Genomic DNA, 23441 nt, shown 5'->3' with positions numbered 1-23441 from the left:
AGTACAACTAAATGAGGGTACATGTATGAAATACGTAAACTAAAAATGAGTTCATGATGACACTGGATAGTGAGTTCTACTGATTTACTAATAACTGAGTTTACTGATACTGTATAATTGATAGCTAAATAATTATAGTTGACAATCCTAATTTTGTAGAACTGTGTTGAGTTCTATACTAAACTGATTGACTGTATCTGAAAGTCATAATTCTGTAGAACTGAACTAAGTTCTATACAGAGACTAAAACTAAAACTGAGACTGTGATTGGTAATTTTCGAACCGACATACCCCTTTTTGGATAGATTGGGGTCCAACCTATAACCCCAGTTGGAAAGGTGTCAGTACCATGCCATGGGTAAAGACAAACAGTGAGTTAACCCTCTCTGAAAGGAAGCTCTTTCATCAACCCTTGTAGGTAGAAAACCTCATATGAGATACATCAACCCTAGTCTGGAAGGAACATATCTTCACCTATGCTGGATACGTAGTTCTGTAATAAAGGGACTGCTACGAAGGGTCAAACCCTATGCTGGCTGAGATGCCCCCATCCCAGGGTTTGCTCGATGCTGAATCCTACTCCCAACTGAATAGACACTAGACTGATTTCTAAACTATACTAGGTTGTACTGAACTATTGCTGATTGTATTGTCTAACTGAACTGAAGTGAGTTCAATGAGTTTCGTTAACAGATGGAGTACTACTAAATTCTATTAACTGATAGAATACTATAGATTTCTATTGACTAGCTAGATTTACTAAGGTCTGAACTGAATACTGAACTGTAACTATGAATGATTACTGAGGCTACTGTTTGTGACACTACTAAGACTGTTCTGTAACAACCACAACTCTAGGTAAATAGATAAGTTTTTAGGTATTGGATCCCCCAGGACTTGATAGCATGAAATAAATAAGAGCATAAACTTGAAAGGCATAGCCATATGCATTTGATCAGAACTCATTCATAGAGACAGTCCATCAAACACTTGCATGATATAACTAGCACATAAGCTAACATGACATGATTGTTTCCATTTTTTTCTTTGTTTACATGAGCAATTTAACAAACACTTGGAGGACATAATCCATGCACATAGCGCTAACCACATATGGGCACCATAATACAAATCCCTATATACAATTTCAAGAGTTTAGCATAGATTTACATGATTCTATACATATATCAAATAACTCCACCTGAAACTTGTAACAAAACATAGATTATAAACCCAATTAATTATGATAATAATGAATATAATCAAACCCAACGTGAAATTTATGTAATCAATACACTTGAGGTTTTAAAAATAGATTTTTGAACTTCAAGGGCGGAAGGGACCCTTTAATGAACACTTGACATACCTTAACAATTAAATTCTAAAAGATTGATGGTAAGTTCTTAAGCCTTGAATTAAATTATAAATCACCTAGGGTTTGTTATTGAGAGAAACTTGTGAAAAATGAATATTGTTTTCTCGTAGAAGGGTTTAATTTTGTGTTTTGGGGCTTTTAGATGTGGGAAAAAGACCCAATTACCCCTGAGGACATGGCTTTTTAATGACTGAAAACTAACCTAGCGACGAGCATCCCGGTGCGCTACATCGTTGGTGTCAATGTGACGGCCAACATACCATATTGAGTCTACGTTGATTTACTAGAATTTGCACTGGGAGTTGGAAGAAAATATTCATCGATATGATGGTGATTCGGCGAGCCAAGATTACATCGATCCACTAGTTTAAGCTTTCAAATATGATCCAAATGAAGTTTAAAAAACCAAAACTTGTCTGGGAACACCCACTGACATTTTTGATCATGATTCAACCTAAAAATTATTACTTTAAGGTCACGAGGGTTGTGAAATAGAGTCGCCAACCTACGAAGGCTAAAATAACACTAACTATGAATACTTAGCTAAAATTTTCCAAGTTTGGGACTCCTTAACAAGATTTAAAGGTCTGAGGTAATCTTAGGATTTTGTGGGGTCTTAAAATATCTCCCCCTTGGGAATATTCATCCTTGAATGAGGCTGACTGAGCTGAGAATACTTATAGACTTGATTTAGATATAGGACTTGCACATCTGTAACATGATTTCCTAACTGAAACTACTGATATGCTAATTTTTCATGCTGAACATGCATATCTGATGCATGAGTACATAGCTGAACAAAATTCGTGAATGCATGACGAAATTTCTAATAAACTAAGTTTCTCATACTTAACATGCATATCTGATGCATCAATACATAACTGAAAAATGCAATGGTAAATGATACCAAGTCTATAAGGGAAATCTGAGAATAGAATTTAGTAAGTTTAAGGAAAAACTGTTACCTTGGGCTGATTCTGAGTTTACAGAGAAGATGGTGAGGATACATTGTCCTCATATTTTCTTCTACTTCCTAAGTATCTCCCTCAACTGATTGATTCCACCAAAGAACTTTGACTAGAGGGACCTCTTTGTTCCTCAGTCTGTGAATCTGATAATCAAGGATTTTGACTAAAATCTTTCATAAGAGAGGCTATTCTGAACGTCTACACTCCCTACAGGGACTACAACTGCTGGGTCACCTATGCAGTTCTGTAGCAAGGAGACATGGAACACTGCATGGACTGAAGGTAAATCTGAAGGCAACTTAAGCTCGTAAGCTTTCATTCCAAAATGTCTAAGAATTTCGTAAGGACCGACGTATCAAGGATTGAGTTTCCCTATCTTTCCAAAACTCTTCACTCTATTTATAGGAGAGATCTTCAAATACATATAATCACTAATCTAAAATTCGAGATCCTTTCTTTGTACATTTGTATGTGATTTGTATCGGCTCTGAGCTGTCTTAAGCCTTTCCTTGATAGTTGAACCTTCTCTAAGGTGTCAAACACCAAGTCAAGACTTTGCACTACGGCCTCTCCCACTTCAAACCAACCAATGGTAGACCTATATCTCCTCCTATTGGGCCCCTTAAATGGAGCCATCTGAATGCTGGAATAGTAGTTGTTGCTATATGTGAAATCAATTAAAGCTAAGTGGTCATACCAACTACCTTTAAAGTCTATCACACACGCTCACAGCATATCCTTTAAACTCTGAATGGTCCTTTCTCCTTGACCATTTTTCTGAGGGAGGAAAGTTATACTAAGGTGGACTTGGGTACCAAGACCCTTTTGGAATGCTTTCCATAGACGAGAGGTGAACTACATACCTCTATCTAAGATAATGGACAATGAAACTCTATGTAATCCAACCAACTCTCTATCATAGAGCTTGGCATAGTCCTCGGCTAAATGAGAGGTATGGACTAGTAGAAAATAAGTTGATTTGGTCATCCTATCTATAATGACCCAAACTGAATTGTGCTGACAATGAGTACGAGGCAAACCCATCTCAAAATCTATGTTCACTTCTTCCCACTTCTAAGTGGGCATATTGAACTCCTACATAGCCCCACTAGGCTTCTGATTCTTGATCTTAACCTACTGATATGTTGAGCACTTGGCTAAAAACTTTGTAATATCTTTTTTCATCCTACTGCACTAGTATATCTCTTGCAAATCACTGTACATCTTAGTGTCCCCTAGATAAATAGAGTAACGTGCACCATGCGCTTCTGTAAGGATCCGCCATCTCAGGTTATCTATACCTGGCATACATAGCCAACCCTGATAATAGAATATACCATCTCCCCCTCAGGATAAAACCTCTATCTTTTGATCTCTGACTAATTCTTTCTACATAACTAGGTTAAGATCCCTATCTTACTTCTGTATTACCTCAGAAACCAGAGATGATTCTGAACTACTTTGCACCCATACATTACCTTTTACTAAATCGACTAAGCGGATACCTAGTCAGACAAGCTGATGAACTTACTGAGCTAACTTTTTCTTACCATCCTCCACATGAGCAACACTACCTAAAGACATCCTACTTAGAGCATCAGCCACTACATTAGCTTTACCCGGATAATATAGGACACTCATATCGTAGTCCTTCAATAACTCCAACCACCTTATCTGATAGAGGTTTAGGTCTTTCTAAGAGAACATATACTACTGTAGGCTCTTATGGTCAGTGAACACATCGATGTGCACACTATATAAGTAGTGCCGCTAAATCCTTAAGGAAAATACTACTACTGCTAAATCAAGATCAAGAGTTGGATAGTTCCTTTCATGGGGATTAAGCTGTCTAGAGTAGTTGGCTATGACCTTAACTCTCTACATCAAAACACACCCCAAAACAACCCTGGAAGCATTACAACATACCAAAAATCTATCTGAACTATCTGGTATAGTCAAAACTGAGGCTGTTATGAGTCGAGTCTTCAACTCTTGAAAACTCTTCTCACAAGAATCTGACCAATAAAATTTTACCTTTTTCTGATTCAATCTATACATAAGGGATGCAGTAGATGAAAATCCCTCAACAACCATCGATAATCGCTAATCAAACCTAATAAACTCTAGATGTCTGATGAAGAGATGGGTTTGAGCTAGTTTCTCACTTCTTCGGTGTTTTGGGGATCAACTCTAATGCCATTACCAAAAATGATATGGTTGAGGAAGGCTACCAAACTTAGCCAAAATTTACACTTATTGTGTTTGGTGAGTAGGTAATGGTTTTTAAGAGTCTGTAATACTATTATGAGATGGTCTGCATAATCATGCTTACTACGGGAGTAGACAAGGATGTCATCTATGAAGACTATGATGAATATGTCCAAGTACTGCTTGAACAAATGGTCATCAAGTCTATGAAAGATATTGGAGCATTAGTAAGACCAAATTACATAATTAAGAATTTGAAGTAACCATACTAAGTTCTAAAAGTTGTTTTTGAAATGTCACATTCTTTGACTTTGAGCTGATAATAGCCTGATTTGAGGTATATTATAAAAAAGTAACTGGCACCCTGAAGTTGGTCAAACAAGTCATCAACTCTGGGAAGTGGATACTTGTTCTTGACCGTAACTTTATTTAACTGATGGTAGTTTATACGCATTATGAGAGAATCGTCTTTCTTATGCATGAACAGAACTGGTTCACCACATGGGGATACACTGGGTCTAATGAATCCCTTATCTAGGAGATCGTTCAACTGTTCTTTTAATTATTTGAGTTCTGCTGGAGCCAATCTATATGGAGGAATAGATAAGGGTTGAGTATCTGGAAGAAGGTCTATTCTGAAGTTGATTTTCCTTTCGGAAGGAACTTTAGGAAGATCTTTGGGAAAAAATTCTGGGAATTCACATGCTATTGATACTGACTCAAGAGTAGAAGTTTCTGATCTAGAGCCCTGGACTCAAATGAGATGGTAGACACATCCCTTATGTATCATTTTCCTTGACCTAAGGTTGGAAACAAGCTGACCTCTAAGTGCTGAAGTACTACCCTTCCACTATAGGACGGGCTCATTCCGGAATGGAAACTGGACAATTCTATTTTTTGTAGTCGACTAAGGCATAGTAGGAAAGAAGACAATCCATGCCAAGAATGACATCAAAATTGGTTATCTCTAATTCGACTAAGTCTACTGAAGTGACTTTCTGAGATACCATAATCAAAAAATTCTTGTATACCTGCCGAGCTATGATAGATTTACCCACTAGGGTAGAGACTGAAAAAGGCTCTACTAGAATTTTGGGACTGACTTTGAAGTCAACATCTATATAAGAAGTTACAAAAGATAATGAAACTCCTAGATCCAGCAACGCATAAACATGTAAATGATAAACTTGTAATGTACCAGTTACCACATCAGGAGAACCTTCCTAATCCCTTCAAGAATGAAGAGTATAGAGTTTGTTTGGGTGTTGCTCACTGGTGGCATTGGAAGCGATACCCTATTGATTTGGGTGACCGAAATGAGCTGAGGGACGATTATGCTGACTCTGCAAACCCACTTGAAGACACTATCTCACTTTGTGGCTTGGCTAGCCACATCAAAAACATACATAACTGCTAGCTCTGCAGATACCCTAATGGTTTTTTCCACTCTTCTGGCAAAGAGGATTTCTTCAGGAACTTTTAAAACTACCTTGGGGTTTAGGGCCTGATGCTCTATCTCTATTGCCATCTCTGAATTTTGACATGAGAGCACTGGCTGAGGATGGTGCTGGTACTGAGGATTTTAGGTTGAATTAAGAACGATTACCACCCTCTGACTTAGGCTGGGTGAAGTTGAAGCTACCTATTCTAACTCCCTTGTTCTCTCTCTCCTTCTCTTTATTCTTAGCCTCCTCTATTTGTTGAGCATGGACCATGATCCTAGATATGTCTATCTCCTTAATCAATATTACAGTCCTACTCTCCTTGACCACACTATCAGACATGCCAAACACAAACTTACTCATCTTAGATTTTCTATCTGCTACCACATAAGGAACGTATCTGTCTAATTAATTAAACTTAAGAGAGTACTCTTGTACCATTATGTTACCCTGCTTCAGATTTATAAATTCCAAAAACTTTTCTTCTCTCAACTATAGAAGAAAGAACCTATCCAGAAAAGCAATAGCAAATTCCTCCCATTCTATGCGCCCTGCATCTACGACCTTCTCTACTTTCCATTGTTTGAACCATGAGTGAACCATATCCTACAAATGCTATGTATCTAACTCGACACTCTCACTAGCTGTCACCTCCATAATATTTGTAACCTTCTGCACCTGATCAGGAAATTCCTGTGGGTCCTCATTTGACTTTGACTTGGTAAATGATTGAGGGTTTATTCCGAAGAAGTCTCAAATCTTTGCTACAACATTATTAGACACTGGGTTGGCCAGAATAACATCTAGGTGTTCATTTTGGTTTGCTATAGAAAAAGCTAGGGTAGTGTAAGCTACTCTGAATTCATTATGGGAGACATGTTTGCCCAAGGGATCTGGCTGGATGGGATGAGGTGTTGGCTGGTCACCTATTCCACTTACTTTAGTCCTCTCTGGAGGTATATTCTATAAACAGAAATGAAACTTGGATTAGACAGAGAGTTTAACTTAAGCTTGTGCTTACCCGCACGACATGATTAATGAAAGAAGGGAACCTTTTCCTAAAACATCTAATATCCTCCTATCCATAAGTGTGGCGCGCTATACACCTATGCACAAGACTCTACTAGATACAACTTTCAGACTTACTAGGACTCTATTGAACCTTGGACACAAATTCCATGTTTTTAATGCCCCGAGCTTGTAACCCAAATGCTACACAGTGCTCATAATCTCGAAGGACCAAAAGATAGCCCATTACTAGTACCTGCTGCATTAACAATATAGTAATACTATAATTATATGGAAAGTAGGTAGAAATCTACCTTAAGGTTAAAAACTGTAAGTAAATACTGAGTACCGTACATCCATAAGAAAACTGAACATCTGTCTATAATTACTCTAGTTTTAAAAGACTCTACTATATGAATAAGGAGTTGATGAAACAAGTCCCCAACTAACTCCAACTACTGAAATAAACTAAGTACTGAAATACTGTAATAATAAATCTATCCTAAAATAATAAGGACTCACCACTAATCTTCTGCTAATGGATCGGGCTTTTAAGTATGATTGGGAGCCCGTGCATCTGAACCTATGATATAAGACATCATAGCACAAAGAAGGTATGCGTTAGTACTTTGAAAGTACTGGTATGTTAGGTGAGGTAGGCTAAGATGCTTGGGTTCATATGCATGAACAATACTGACTGAATAACATGAGTGTAACTGAATTAGAGTATATGCATAAAATACGTAAACTATAATAGAGGTCATGAATATATTGGATACTAAGTTCTGAATTACTAATTTACTGATATCTGAGTTTACTGATACTGTATAACTGATAGCTGAATGACTGTAGCTGACAGTCCTAATTCTATGGAACTTGCTGAGTTCTATATTAAATTGAGTGACTGTATCTAACAGTCATGATTCTATAGAACTGAACTAAGTTCTATACTGAGACTTAAACTGAGACTGTGGGAGGTAATCGTGTAAACAACATGCCCCTTTTAGGATAGATTGGGGTCCAACCTATAACCCCAATTTAAAGGGTGCCAGTACCTTGCCACGGGTAAAGACAAGCTATGAGTTAACCCTCATTGACAAAAAGCTCTTTCCTCAACCATCAATGGCAGGAAAACTCAAATGATATATATCAACCCTAGTCTAGCAGAAAGATATCTCAACCTACACTAGCTACATAGTTTTGTAAAGTAGGGACTGCTAAACCCTCTGCTGGAAGGAACTCCCCCATCCCTGGGTTCGATCAGTGTGAATCCTACTTCCAACTGAATAGACATTGGACTAATTTCTAAACTGTACTAGGTTGCACTAAACTGTTACTGATCGTACTTTCTAACTTAACTGAACTAAATTCACTGAGTTCTGTTAACTGATGAAGTACTACAAAATTTTGTTAACTAATGGAATACTATAGAGTTCTGTTGACTAGCTGGATTTACTGTGGTCTGAACTGAATACAGAATTGTAACTGTGATTGATTACTGAGGCTACTGTTCATAACACAATTGAGACTGTTTTATAACCACAATAGCTCTAGGTAAACAGCTAAGTTTTTGGGTATTGGATAACCCCATGACTCGATAGCATGAAAAATAAATCATAGCATAAACTTGAAAGGCATAGCCATATGCACTAGATTATAACTCATTCATAGAGACATTCTATTAAGCACTAGCATGATATAACTTGCACATAAGCTAACATGACTTGATTGTTTCCCTTTTTTTTTTCTTTGTTCACATAAGCAATTTATCAAACACTTGGAAGACATAATCCATGCACATGGAACTAACCACATATCGGCACCATAATTCAAATCCCCATTTATAATTTGAAGAGTTTAGCATAGATTTACATAATTCAATACATATATCAAATAACTCCACATGAAACTTGTAACAAAACATGGATTAGAAACCCAATTAATCATGATAATCATAAATATAATCAAACCCAACATGAAATTCATGTAATAAATACACTTGAGGTCTTAAAAATAGATTCTTGAACTCCAATGGTGGAAGGGACCCTTGAATGAACACTTGAAATACCTTGAAAATTAAATTGTGGAAGATTGATGGTAAGTTCTTGAGCCTTGAATTGAATTGGAAATCTCCTAGGGTTTGTTCTTGAGAGCACCTTGTGAAGAATGAATAATTTTTGCTCTTTAAATGGTTTAATTTTGTGTTTTTGGGATGATAAATGTGGGAGACACCCAATTACCCTCAGGGACGCATCTTTTTAATGACTAAAAATTAATCTAGCGACGCGCAGACCGACACACTGCATCATTGTCATCGACTTGATAGCCAATACGCCACGTCATTGGCATCAACGTGATGGCCAATGTGCTGCATAGAGTCCGTGTCGGTTCACTGGAATTTGCATAAGGAGCTAGAGGAAAATATTCATCGATGCAATCGGCGACACGATGCATTGAGATCACATCAATCTACTAGTTTGAGCTTCCAAATGTGATCCAAACGAAGTCAAAAAAATCCAAAACTTGTCTAGAAACACCCCCTGACATTCCTGATTATGATTTACCCTAAAAATCATTACTTTTAGGTCACGAGGGTCATGAAATAGAGTCGCCAACCTATGAAGGCTAAAATAACACTAAGTCTGAATACTTAGCTAAAATTTTCTAAGTTTGGACCTCTTAACAAGCTTTAATGGTCTGAGTTAAGCTTAGGATTTTCCAGGGTCTTACAACATTTTTCTGCTATTTTGTACTGACATGGACCACTGGTCTAATAATCTTTTAAGCCCTAATCATCACCTAGCTACAAAAGGAAAGAGATGCTTCTTTAACGATTGTTTTTTTGCAAATCCAAAGAGTGAAGAGAGGTAGGAAAAACCCCATTTCAACACTGCTACATTCTTAGCCTTATGAATGCTTAAATTGTAATAGTTCTTGAGTGAGTAATGAATTTAACTTAACTACAAATGTTATAAGTGTGGTTTTTTTTAGTGAGAGAGTTATACTTAAGTATAGTTGCCTGAGCTTCAGACTAGTTAGAGATAATTAGTGCAGAGAACAATCCTTGGTAAAGTTACCAAGATAAGCTGGTAATAGAGTTGCTGCTAGTGGAAGGAGCCTAGAGTTAGGCTGAAGTCTATACTGTAATTAGCTGATTGATTATAGTGGATTTCATTAGTGATTGTGAGAGAAAGCTATGGTTTTTTCCATTTTGGGTTTCCACGTAAAAATCCTTGTGTCTTTTTGTCTTACTGCAATGTGTTAAGTTTTAGTACACTTTATTAATTAATTGTTTGTGTTTTATTCTGATGGACTTGTCCCCTTACTGTGGTGCAATCCCAAGGGTTTAACAGACCTGAGAAGGGTGCATATATCTAACATACTCTATCTATGTCTTAGGGGAGAGCCTCTTAGTATCTCTATACAGGGAAAATCCTTGTGCCCGTCCACTAGCTTGGGCCATGCATGACTTGCAACTCGCCCTCTAGACTGAGCTCTCCCCTAGATGATGCATCAAAATCTCTAACCTAATGCAAACTAGTCCTCACCCTTTGTGTAGAAATAAGAAAATACAATTTAAAACATAAAGTCTAAAACATCCACAGGACAAGGAACCAAATAAGAGGGGTTTCCAAAAGATATCCTATAGCCTTAAAAGATAGAGATGAATATCTATGTAACAATATGTGAGACTCTACTAGACTACCCATTCTTACACTAATGTGATCAATAAACCTGGCCACTTTGGTACTAATTTTTCATGACCCAAAAAAGAAAAATCATGATGGCACTTGTTGCGACAACCCTTGATAAGTAAGCCCATCACTCAAACTAATATCAAAAGGGAACAGAACACCAAAACCCAAGGTAAGGCTTCTAGAATGAAGTCGAACTACATGTATACAATAATTATGGAAAAACACATAATTAGATACCATAAATCTCCCAAAATCTAGTATCACTATGTAAGAACCAACTAAATACATCTCAAAATCAAAATATACAACTAATAGTCCAAAAGGAATATATTTTTCTCTGAGTATGAAAACAAGATATAAACTAAATGAGAAGGGGTAGTAAATCAACTATAGAAACATAGATTAATTGCTACCTCAAAAATACTCCAAACACCACCCGATCAGCTATCATGTGGTGCACTCATACTTGGCTCTGCACCAAAAGGGCAAAGTAGGGGTAAATATGGTCAAATTGTACTAAGTAGGTATCATAGGCCAACTGAGCAAAGTAGAAAATAAAGCATATAAAATAGACACTATGGGCATGTCACTTGTAATAAGAAAATATCCCAAATGGTTGCCTACGCTGTCTTCACTAACAATTCTATAATATACGCATATATCAAAATAAAAGTTCATAAAAAGTGCTTAAATAGATAGATATCATATCATGAACAAAAACACAACACGGAATTTACACAGAGTATTAGATGCAATGAAGATGATATGTTGCACCAGGTTGTAGCCCAACCTTCGTATACACCTATCGAACTGTGCTCCCAAGGTAAGATCCATGGGGGTTTTGTCAATCCATACACAATCCAATCTCAAATCTAATCCAATATCCATAACTCTTTTCCAGCATATCATTGGCAGAGGGTTTATGAAGGTGTCACATTTTCTACCAGAAAAAGACTAGTATTTCCATGGTGTTGGCAATGTTTAATTAATATGTATGATATGAGGATTTAATTCTTACAATCAACCAGAATGAGAATTTCCAAATCCATCCATTATACTAACCATATGAGCCGAAAATCCACTCAATATGCCAACCATCCATGAATCCAATATAGTCCATAAACAAATATAGTAAGATATACAAACAAAATGCCATTTAATACCATGTAAATGCCATCTAAGATATTTTACACCAACAAAATAACCAATAATATAATTACCAGGCCAATCACATCATATAAGACCCCACACAGTCACAGATAGTAATTAATGTCTCAAAACCACAAAAATAACAACAACACAAGCCCCCATATGGACACACAACAACATTAAAACAATTTCCATGATTAGTTCCCACACCCGTAACTCAATTTATATAAATATTAACTACCCAGCCCATTTTGAAGAATGTTAAGCCATAACCTACCTCTAATGAAGAAAACTACACTTGAAAGCCTTCAACATAGAGCCTTAACCTCCCGAACAGACTCAAAATCAACTAATACATACAAATATAGAATTAAAGCATCAAAAGGAAGCCGAGGATACCTATATTTCCAATTTCTAATTTGAGTTCAAAATGTACCCCCAAAATGGGTCTTTAAAGAAAGGTAAAACAAAATTTTTAGTGCAAAAATATATTACCCATGATTAATGGAAGCCATAGAAGAAAACCCAAGAGAAAATGGGTTGAAATTGGGGTTTAAATTGAAGAATTACTAATTTCGGCCTTTTGAGCCATCCCTAAATTTCACTTTTCAAATAAGTTTTTAACAAGATTTAAATGACAAAAATTAAAGAAAAATAATTGAAATAGGATTTAGAGCTTACCCAAGTTTGGAAATGGAATAAATTGCCCAAAACTTTAAAACCCCAAGCTCCAAGTGTAAAAAATAGTGAAAATGGGTATTTATATACCCAGGTGCTGCTAAAGAGAACCCTGGGCGCTTTAGTGGTCAGCGCTAAACAGCCTAAGTGACCGCTAAAGAGGTACCTGGTGGGATATATAGGGCCACTAAAGAACCTAATGGGCCACTATAGCACCCTCCACTAAAGCACCCAAATGGTCGCTTTAGCTATCAAACTAGCTTTTATTGCACCAGCTGGAGATATAAAAAATTCTAAGTCTCTACGGAACCCTTAAGATTCATCCAAAATTACAAGAATACAAACAAACTATGCTTTTCTATAAAATTTAATAATCTGAAATCAATGGAGATATCAAACTTTTCAGAAAATATCATTTTCACAAAATTGATCCCCGAGACCTAATTTCAAAACTTTCCAAGCTGAGGGTCAAAATATGATACGAAAGCCATAAAATCACACCAACTATGTTACTGACCTACAATCAAAATTTTGGATCTACTGTTGTAGTCTGTTTTGCCATCTGATGCACAAAATAATAAATGTTGACCAAAGTCAACTATAAAGCCTTTTTAACCACAAAAAGCCACAAACTCACACAAATCACATCAAAATGCATTGGGAATTATGCCAATCATCCCCACACCCTAGAAATTATATAACTTAACCACAGGTAAGGGTAAAATAGTCAAATTATATATAAATGAATAATTGACAAAAATCACCAAAAATTAAGTCATTATGCCTATAAAGTCTAAATGATCCTCTCTACTCGACCATCTGTATATGGGTAAAAAGCCATACTAAAAAGAACTTAGGTACCATGAACCTTTTAAAAAGTCTTCTATAATCGAGAGGTAAACTGAGTACCCTTACCTTAAATGATAGTCAAAGGAACTCTATGCAATTTCACCAACTCCCTATGATAGATTCTACCATAATCTAAAGTCGAACCTAAAATATTAACTAGTAGGAAAGGGGTTGACTTAGTCATTTGGTCTATAATAACCCAAAAAGAATTATATAATCGACGAGTATGAGCCAACCCTGTAATAAAGTCCTTATTCACCACTTTCCACTTCCAAGTAGGAATACTGACATCATGAAGTATACCAGCAGGTCTCTAATGAACAACTTTGAACTATTGGTAATTGGACACTTAGCTAAAATTCTGAGATATCCTTCTTTAGATTATTCCACCTATTGACTTCCCATAGATCACAGTGCATCTTAGTGGCTCCTGTGTGAATAAAATATAGAGAAATGTAAGCTTCTATGATCTTTTATTAGCATGTTCTATCTCAATCCATCCAATTCTTGAACACGTAATGTTCTCTAACAATAAAGAAAACTATCTCCCTCTTAGGAGAAAACTTTAACCTTCTAACTCTGGATCACTTCTTTCAACTTAATCACAATATGATCACTATGTTTCTTTTCTTTTACTTCAACCATTAATAAAGATTATAAACTTTTTTTACTAAAGATATTACCTTCGGCTAAATAAACCAACCAAACTCCCAATCTAACAAGTTGGCGGACCTCACAAACTAACTCTTTCTTCTCATCTTCTATATGAGTAACACTTCCGATAGACAACCAACTAAGAGCATCAGCCATAATATTGGCTTTACCCTAATGTTACAAGACACTTATATCATAGTCTTTCAACAACTCTAAATATATCCTTTGATGAGGATTTAAATCTTTATGGATGAATACATATGGAAGGCTCTTGTGATCCATGAACATATCAACACGAACCCTATAATGATAATGCCTCTAAATATTTAAGGCAAAAATCACTAATACCTATTCATGACCATGATTCAGGTAATTTTTCACATAAGGCTTGAGATATCTAGAGGCATATGTTATAATCTTCACATGCTGCATTAACACAACCAAGTCCAACTCTAGAAAGATTACAGTAATCACAAACCCATCTAATCACTGTCAGAGTCAAAATTAAAGTAGAGGTAAGTTGAGTCTTTAACTCTTGAAAATTCTTCTCACAAGAATCAGACATTGAAACTTGACATTTTCTTGAGTCAATATAGACATACGGGAAGAAATAGTGAAAATACCTTAGAAAACCAACCATAGTAACTAAATAAACCATTTTGAACAAAAATTCACACTTGCTAAACTTAAAAAATAACTGTGATTTTTTACAGTCTAGAAGACAATTCTTAAATAGTCTGTATATTCACTCTCTCTGCGAAAATAAATGAGAATATCATTTATAATGACAACTACAAACATGATCACGTTAACTTAAACACACTTTCATCATGTCTATAAAGCTGTATGAGAATTCATATTTTAAGCGACCATATTGAGTTCTGAAGGCTTTCTTCTAAATGTCATATTTTTTACTTTAAGCTTATTATAGACAGATTTAAGGTCTATCTTACCAAACCAATTAGAACCCTAAATTTGGTAAAACAAGTTATCAATCCTGGGAGTAAGATACTTATTTTGGCTATGACGTTAATCAAATAATGGTAATCAATTTACATTTTGAAAGAATTTTATTTTTGGTGAACAAAAAAAACTAGAGCACCCCATGGAGAGGTGATGGTCCTTTTGAAAACTTATCTAAGAGATTATTAAATTGTTCCTTTGATATTTTAAGTTGATTTTGAGCCATTCTAGAGGGTGGAATTGAAAAATATTAGGTATTTGGAAAAAGATCTATGTCAAAGTCAATTTTCATCTTAGGAGAAACTTCTAGTAGTTCTTCAAAAAAATACTTTTAGAAATTCTTTTACCATAGGAACTAACTTATAGTTGAGGTCTCAAATTTGAATCCTAAACTTGAATAGTTTGATAGATGCACCCTTTGGAAATCATTATTCTAGCCTTAAGGTAAGAGATATACTAACCCGTAGGAACTGAGGTAATGTTCTTCTACTCTATGACTGGCTTATTCTAAATCTAAATAAAGACTACTCTGTTTCTATAATCAATGAAGGCATAATAAGAATGGAGCCAATCCATGTCAAGAATAATGTCAAAATTGGTCATGTCTAACCCTATAAGATCAAGTAAGGTAACCTTTGGAAAATAGTGATAAGGTAATTTCTATATACCAGTCTAGCTATAACTGAATCACCGACTAGAGTAGAGACTGTGAATGGTTCTGAGAGGATTTCAAAGCTGACACCAAAGTATATTGCTATTAAGGAGTCATAAAGAAAAGTGTGGTTCTAGGATCTGTCAGTACATCGACATAAATATGAAATACATGTAACATACTAGTAACCATATCAGGAGAGCCCTCTTAATCTTGTTGAATTTGAAAGGCGTAGAACCTATTCTGATGTTGTCCATCGACTGAACTAGATGAGGCACCTTACTAATATAGGCGATCTGTTGGAGCTGGTAAAGAGTTAGATTGACTTTGATAATAAGCCTCTTTACCTCTCTATGAAGTCATTTTATATTTCTCAAACTTTGGCCTAGCTTACCTAACAAAAAATAACTATCACTATTAGAAGTACACTCTTCCATTGGGTTCTTACTCTACTTCGCGCAAATTGAGTTAGTACAACTACTATTTACACTACCCTGGGACTTAGAGCCTAGTGCTCAATCTTGCTTATCTTTCTTAAACTTTGGCACTAGATAAAAATGAGGCTAGAGTTAAAGATTATTGGTGGAACTGAGAATGATTATTGCCATTCAACCACTGTTGGGAGAAACTAAAGCTACCTATTCTGGCCTTTTTACTCTTCCTTCTTTCTATTTGATTTTCTTCTTTTTAATATATTGAGCATGAACCATTAACATAGAGATGTCCATCTCCTAAACTAATATATTAATCCTACACTCTTTCACTAGATCCTCATAAACATTAGACATAAATTTACTCATACAGGCTCTAGAGTCAGCAACTACTGCTTAGACTTTTTTAGCCAGTTAAGTAAACTTGAAAAAATACTCTTTTATGCTCATGTTACCCTACTTTAGATTAATAAAAGCCTGAAAATTAGATTCCCATAACTCAAGTAGAAAGAACTTATCTAGGAAAGCAACAACAAACCCATCCTACTTTATAGGTTTGACATCCATATCTTTATTATCTTTCAATTATCTATATCAAGTGTGAGCCACTCATTGGAGTTGATAAGAAACCAAGTCAGCACCTTCATTTAGAGTGACACCCATGATCTTGATAACCTTATAAATACTATCCAGGAACTCATATGGATCTTCTATAGACTCACACCCAAATAATATCGTAGGATTCATCCTAGTGAAGTCTCAAACTTTTGTTGCTTTTATATTCACTATTTGGTTGGCTGGTGACATAAACTGATGGTATTCTGAGTGGTCATGGACTGGTCTAAAACTGTGAAAGTAGCCCTAAATTCAGTGTGAGAGACTTTCTCATTCAAATAGTTAGCTTGAATTAGTCGTGCTTACTGGTTCCTATTCCTATTACCATTTGCATTCCTATTTCTCTTGTCATTGGCTCTTCTAGGAGGCATTTTTTAAAAATATTTTGGGTACGAGTTAGAAGAATATTTTAATAGAGTTCAAACTATATCAGATGATATAAATATGAAAAAGTAAAACTTTTCCTAAAATGTTTCATAGCCTCTCATTAAGTGTGGTATGCTTTACACACCCATGAATAAGGCTCTACTTAATACGACTTTCACACACACCATGAAAATTTAAAAAGACGCTCTAAGACGAAGGTTTTGATGACCTAAAACTACCCTTAGTCGTAACATAGTGCTTGGAGTCACAATTAACACAAGATAACCTATGGCCTAACATGACATTATGAATACTATATAAAATTAAATAATACTATATGGAAGGTAAAGTATGAATAAATAATCAAATCCAAATTTCAGTGGTTAAAATAAAATATAAATCATTGAATATAACATAAAACCGAGCCTCTATTGTCTGTCTAAAATCCTCTTATAAGACGAGTTGTCGGGACAAGTCCCTGACTAGCTAAAACTATCTAAAACTTAAATAATACAATAAATAAATACTTATAACTAGTCCTTGGATGATAAGGATTCACCAAAATATTATTGATGGTATGATGCTGAATTATACTAGCCTCGAGTGGGATACTAAACGTCGGAACCTATATTATAAGAGAAAAAAGTATGTGGCCAATAGTTTAAATGTACTAGGTATATGAGATAGGAAAATGAATGATATATGCTTAACATGATGTATGTAACATGATTAACTGACGCTAGACCATTAATAAACATGTGTTGTATGATATGATGAATAACTGAGTAAAAGGTCATACAATAATCTAAATTAGAACTCTGGACAGTGGAAGAAATCATTAACCAACATACCTAAATCAGAGCTAACCAAGGTCAAATATGTAACCCCGCTAGAAGGGTGCTTTATGCCTTGCAAAATTTATGAACACTGGTGGACATGGATCCACTAAACTGATCTTCATAATGACTAAGGTATCAAGCATCGTCTGATGGGTGGCCCTTTTCAACCTACGGTGGCACCATAGTTTTGGTACATAGGGACTCCTACTAATGTCTAAGCATTAATGATGGGTGAAACTTCATCCAATCGTACATTAGGTGCTAAGTACTACTCCCAAATGAATAACATTTGATAACTATAATCATCAATAATATTAATATTTTGAAGACTAAGAATAAATAATTTCTTTGAAATCATTCAATTGTGAAAATTAAATGATTGAATATTCATAAATATATGCATGAAATCCTAGGTCATCAGGTGTTCATAATATGACATCTCTATGGAATACAACTACTATGATAGTTCTCATTAACTAAATATAATAAGAAATTCTATAACTCAAGTTCAAGAATCATGGATTACAAAATATAGTGAGGAATTTTAATTATATACATTAAATGATACTAAAATTCATGGTAAAATATGGGTTTATATCTTAACAATAACAAGGAAATGAACTAATAAGGAATTCAATATTCAATAACCTTAGGCTCTTAGGAAGGAGTTAAACTAAGGTTTTGAGCTAACTTTAGGACCCAACGGGTGAAAGAAAACCCATAGGACTTAATGGATGAAAGGAAACCCTTGATTATATACAACGTACCCATAGACAATAATCTTGAAGACATTTTTAAACTAGGGGACTGAAGTTGAAGAACTATAACTCTACCTTGGGGAAAGAAAATTGCCTCTTTCTTTGTGTTTTTGCTAAGTATCAATTGTAACAGGATTAATAAGGGAGTTAGGGTAATATTAAGGATAATAATCATCCTTGAAATATCTTAAATTACATATCTTGACATTAACAAAATTGGAAAAAACTATTATGTGATTTTAAATTTGTAACCAAAAAGGTGCGAAAGGTAACGTACGGACCATCCCATGATTGTTGGATCCAGCTACGATCATGTGTGGTGGTTGTGGTTTGGTGAATAGATGGGAGGATATTTGAACTTGATTATATGGGACATCGTACAATCTTGGGACCCACCTATGATTGTACATTGATTCGTCATCTATTAGTTTAAATTGGATGAACTTTAAGAGTTAAGATTATGGCCAAGATCATGGTTCCAATCAAGATAGTGGTACCCGTTCATTGTTGGAAGGTATACTAGACAACTTTAAATTATGTAGGATATTTTCACTTAGATGAATAGATTGTATGGTCGTATATAACCCATGATCGTGGTTATGATTGTACTATCTTAATACTAAACAGTGTTTCTCTAAAATGGCCATAACTCTTAGCTCCAGAATTAGATTAAATCAAAAATGGATACATTGGAAGAAGACTCAAGGGAATTTAATTTGGTGGGTCTTGAGCTCAAAAATACTGTAGAATCTAGGAGTTTTGCTTGTTTAAAGTTAACTATAAGGAGATTCCTTGCAAAAAAACCTTCAGTAAGAAAGGTTTCAACTTGGCTATGAGCTAATAGTTACTCATGGAATTAATTCATGTATAAATTAATTCTCATGATACCAAAATATGATTTTTTATTTTACATGTACATGAAGCATGATTCTAATCTTGACTTGGATTTTTGAGGTATTATAGGCCATATATGTGTCATACATTTGAATGGAAAATTATATGTAAAACGTACATAGCTTTACCTAAGACCTTATCTATTGAAATTTGGTTAGACAATAGACAAAGGTCACATGCAAATTTATAAGTGAAATATGCCGTCATATCAAGCCGTAAGTAGATGTGATAAAGGTATGAAATTTGAAGTCTTTAGTTTTTAACATGCGAAGTAAATATAGAAACCATATATTAGATATATGGTCAGCATGAGGACTAAATAAGATTTGAAAATTTTAATACGAGAACCTATAATAGATTATATATAGACCAACCAGCGGCCCACATATTTGTTTCATTGATCATAAATAGCTATAATGATCTTTCAAAATTTAACATGGGTTGGAAGCAACATATTGGACAACATGTGGCCATGTGGTGGAACATGGTCTTTGTGTGGTGGCTATATTTTTAGATATAAAATAATAATAAATATCTAATTTAGTAATATATTTTTAATCCCAACTTTTTTTTGGCCGTTGTTTTGGAGTAAAAATACCCTGGGATTCTTCAAACCCTTTATGGTGAGATTCTAATCAATATCACTACTACACATATCAATTTAATAAGGGTTAATGGTAGGATTAACTTTCAAATCTATAAATCATAATCAACGATTATAAGAGCGATTAAAGGGTATTTAAAATACATTGTGAGATGAGTCACTTGATAATTTTCATCCATTGAATGGATAATTGGTATTTATGTATGTTACAAACAATATGTAATGATCTATTCCATAATTACTAAAGGCACTTCATCTACAGGCATAGTGTATGGGGATTTTTGGAAATATGATCTCAAACAAGTGTGGGGTTAAATTAGTGAAAAATTTTAGAATTTTAAATTTTTTGGTTGGGCTGATGTCATATTGCTATAGGGGGTATTTTCTTACTATAGCAATGCTATACTATTAACCTATTGTCTGCTATAGTGGGACATGAAGGGTAGAAACTAGACCGTATTTTATTAAAAATTTTCCTTCTCATCTTTAGTTGCTAATAGGACAAAGGAGACTGTTAAAAGTCCCCAAGGCTCACCACCCTTAGAACAATGGAGTGATGAAATACATTTGAATAGGGCAGAATCTAAGTTTTTCTCATAAATATCACACAAAAAATCACTTTCTCAAAGTCAGAAGCTCGTGTTTATGCCTTTGTAAAAGTAACTTGGTGTCCAGGTTGGATAGGTTTAATTTATTAGCATAGACCTAGGTTAGAAAATATACGCATGACACAAATGGATCGGAGATTTCATGCTAAGGCCTATGGGCAAGGTTTTGAGATAAATTAAAATGGTTATTTTAGGTTGTTTTGAATGAGGCATTGTACTTAGCTATGGCTTTGATTTTGTAATGTTAATTAATGTAACTTTTGCATTAATAACCACTCTTTAATGATCATAATGATATTATACATAGAATGGTGTTATAATCTAATGAAAGCAACAGTTAAAGATGGCAGGTGCTGGAAGATTTTGAAGAATCTATGGTAATAACCTTAGGAATGACAACCTAAGATAATGTAGTTTATATTAATATTGAATGTTTGATATGTTTAGGTGTTAACTATATAGACGTGAAACTATACCTCAGACCCTGTAATTCCTAGCTAAGTCCTAAATTAAACTACAAATTATAGGTGACACTTTAACATAGTTGAAAACCTAATTTGATTTAGGTGTCCATGTTATCTATTTATTTATATTCTTATAACAATACATGTCCAAAGAAATTAAATGGTTAATTCATATCTTAAGTGTAAATCATATGCATTGAGGTTATATTCAACGATTGTTGATTGTTTCCATTTTGGCTATGATATCTATTGATTATTCTAGGATATTCTATTATTTGAACATCATCACAGAATTGGGTGATATAAGTTTGGCAGCACTAGATGTTAGAGATTTTAGTACATAGACAAGAGCTCGCCCATACAGGTCATGGATAGTGGACGACAATAAAATGCTTAACATGTATGTACAATATATTGGTGAGTTGATGGTTAGATGAGTGAACCATGTTTGTGTGTTGAAATATTTGTTCCTTGAGTGAACTGAGAGTTATGATAATAATCATTGTTGTTGAATTGGATCCTTGATTGGTTTGGGATAAATTGAAAATGATTAGATTATATTTTCTATAATCTTTTTTACTTGTGTAATTGTGACATGGTACAACATATTGTTAATGAGTCATGGTTTATCAACTTGGTTGGTATTTGTAGTTAGAGGTTGACTAGAGTTGTTTCCTATTTTGAATTGTACTTGACTAAATTTTATGGTATTTTTGAAAGTGATAAATGTCATATAATTGAAATATAGATACGTTGTAGGTGTTCATGGTTGTAATTGTGTACTAAGAGTTAGCTATTGGGTATATTATGCGTGTGTTGAATCTAAATTGTGAATAGTCCTCAAGCATTTGTTCTTTGGCTCCTGAATTTATTATTGTTAAGAGTGGAATACATTACAACTATATATGGTTTAGTTCATGAAATATTGAATATTTCATGCATAGTTAGAGCTGGAAAGACCACTAGGAGGTAATGTATTAGAGTTGAATGTGGCATGAAAGTTGACATGTGGGCTATTAAATATGGCATAAGGTTAAGACAAACATAAATTATGGGATAAAATGTTTGACTAATAAAACTCTTAAGGGGTATATTTTCTTCTTGATATTTATGCGATGTTAAGGTTTAACTAATAAAACTCTTAAGGTGTATGTTTTCTTTTCAATGTTTATGCAATATCTATATGATTTATTTTGGGTTAACGGATGATGCATGCTAGTATGCATTATTTTCATTGATACTACTCTTGATATACCTTTTTCTGGGGTATAGTTTGGCTGTAGGATCAGTAGATATTTCATACTTGATACGGTAAAGATATCAAATAGATTCTACCATTATCTCTTACAGTGGAAGCGAGGCCCTGTATGTTATTCTAAATTCTCTTATAGTAGCTCTTATGCCTGTTTAAGAGAGGTCCTAGGCCAAAGTATTTCTTTTTGTACTTAAAGATTATAAATAGGTTGTAATAAATGAAGTACTTATTAGTTTTTCTTAAGATATCTACATATTTTGTATTGGTAAGCAAGTGTTTTCCTATATAGGTAGATTAGCGTAGCTATCCCCAGGATCCGGTTTGTTGGGTCATGACATAATACTTTCACATTATAATGCATCATCAGTAAATCAATATGAGTTTGATGTGACTCAGAATCTAGTATGTTGGTAAAAATAAATTTTAGAGATCCACTTAAATATTATAGTTACATAATTGTTGAGAAGGTATTAAGGTCCAATTGATATTTGCACTATCCTCTTAATACTATGATCATTTGAAGATGAACAATGGGGAATCAGGATAAAAAAAACAGAAGTTGGCTGATGGCATATAAAAATCATACTTGTGATCACAATATCCAAAGCTTCCACCTCTGATCTACCTTGTACAACATACAAATAAAGTTGTACACTACTAGACTGGGTGCCTGTCTAATCAACTAGCCTACCTCCCTGTGGATCACCAATAAAACACTGGGGATTATCCCCAGAACCCTATGCACCACCTTTAGCTAGCGGCAAAAATGATCTAATCAGCTATCTAATCTTATTAAAGGCCCAATCATCCCACATTGGGGACACTTACGGGCAAAGTGACCAAGAACTACACATTTATAAAATGCCTCAAGAATCCTGCTCCATCTAAAGAGCTCAGTAGATCCTAAATGACCACCCTGAGTTAACAATCTTGACTGAACACCTTTTTTAGGCTGACTACTAC

The 23441-nt window shown here is 34.7% G+C and overlaps 1 long non-coding RNA gene across 1 annotated transcript in view; it reads right to left on the bottom strand.

Moving 5' to 3' along the window:
- Positions 1–11064: 11064 nt before the first annotated feature.
- LOC107879614 overlaps positions 11065–23441 on the bottom strand; it is a 52321-nt gene continuing 39944 nt past the window's right edge. The window contains exon 3 of the long non-coding RNA XR_001677011.2: positions 11065–11171. This is a non-coding gene — a long non-coding RNA (uncharacterized LOC107879614). The remainder of the gene's footprint in view (positions 11172–23441) is intronic.

Source organism: Capsicum annuum, chromosome 8 (assembly GCF_002878395.1).
Source record: "Capsicum annuum cultivar UCD-10X-F1 chromosome 8, UCD10Xv1.1, whole genome shotgun sequence".
NCBI classification, from domain to species: domain Eukaryota; kingdom Viridiplantae; phylum Streptophyta; class Magnoliopsida; order Solanales; family Solanaceae; genus Capsicum; species Capsicum annuum.
Note: the sequence above shows the minus strand (reverse complement) of the source record. Positions and strands in the feature narration are given on the sequence as shown.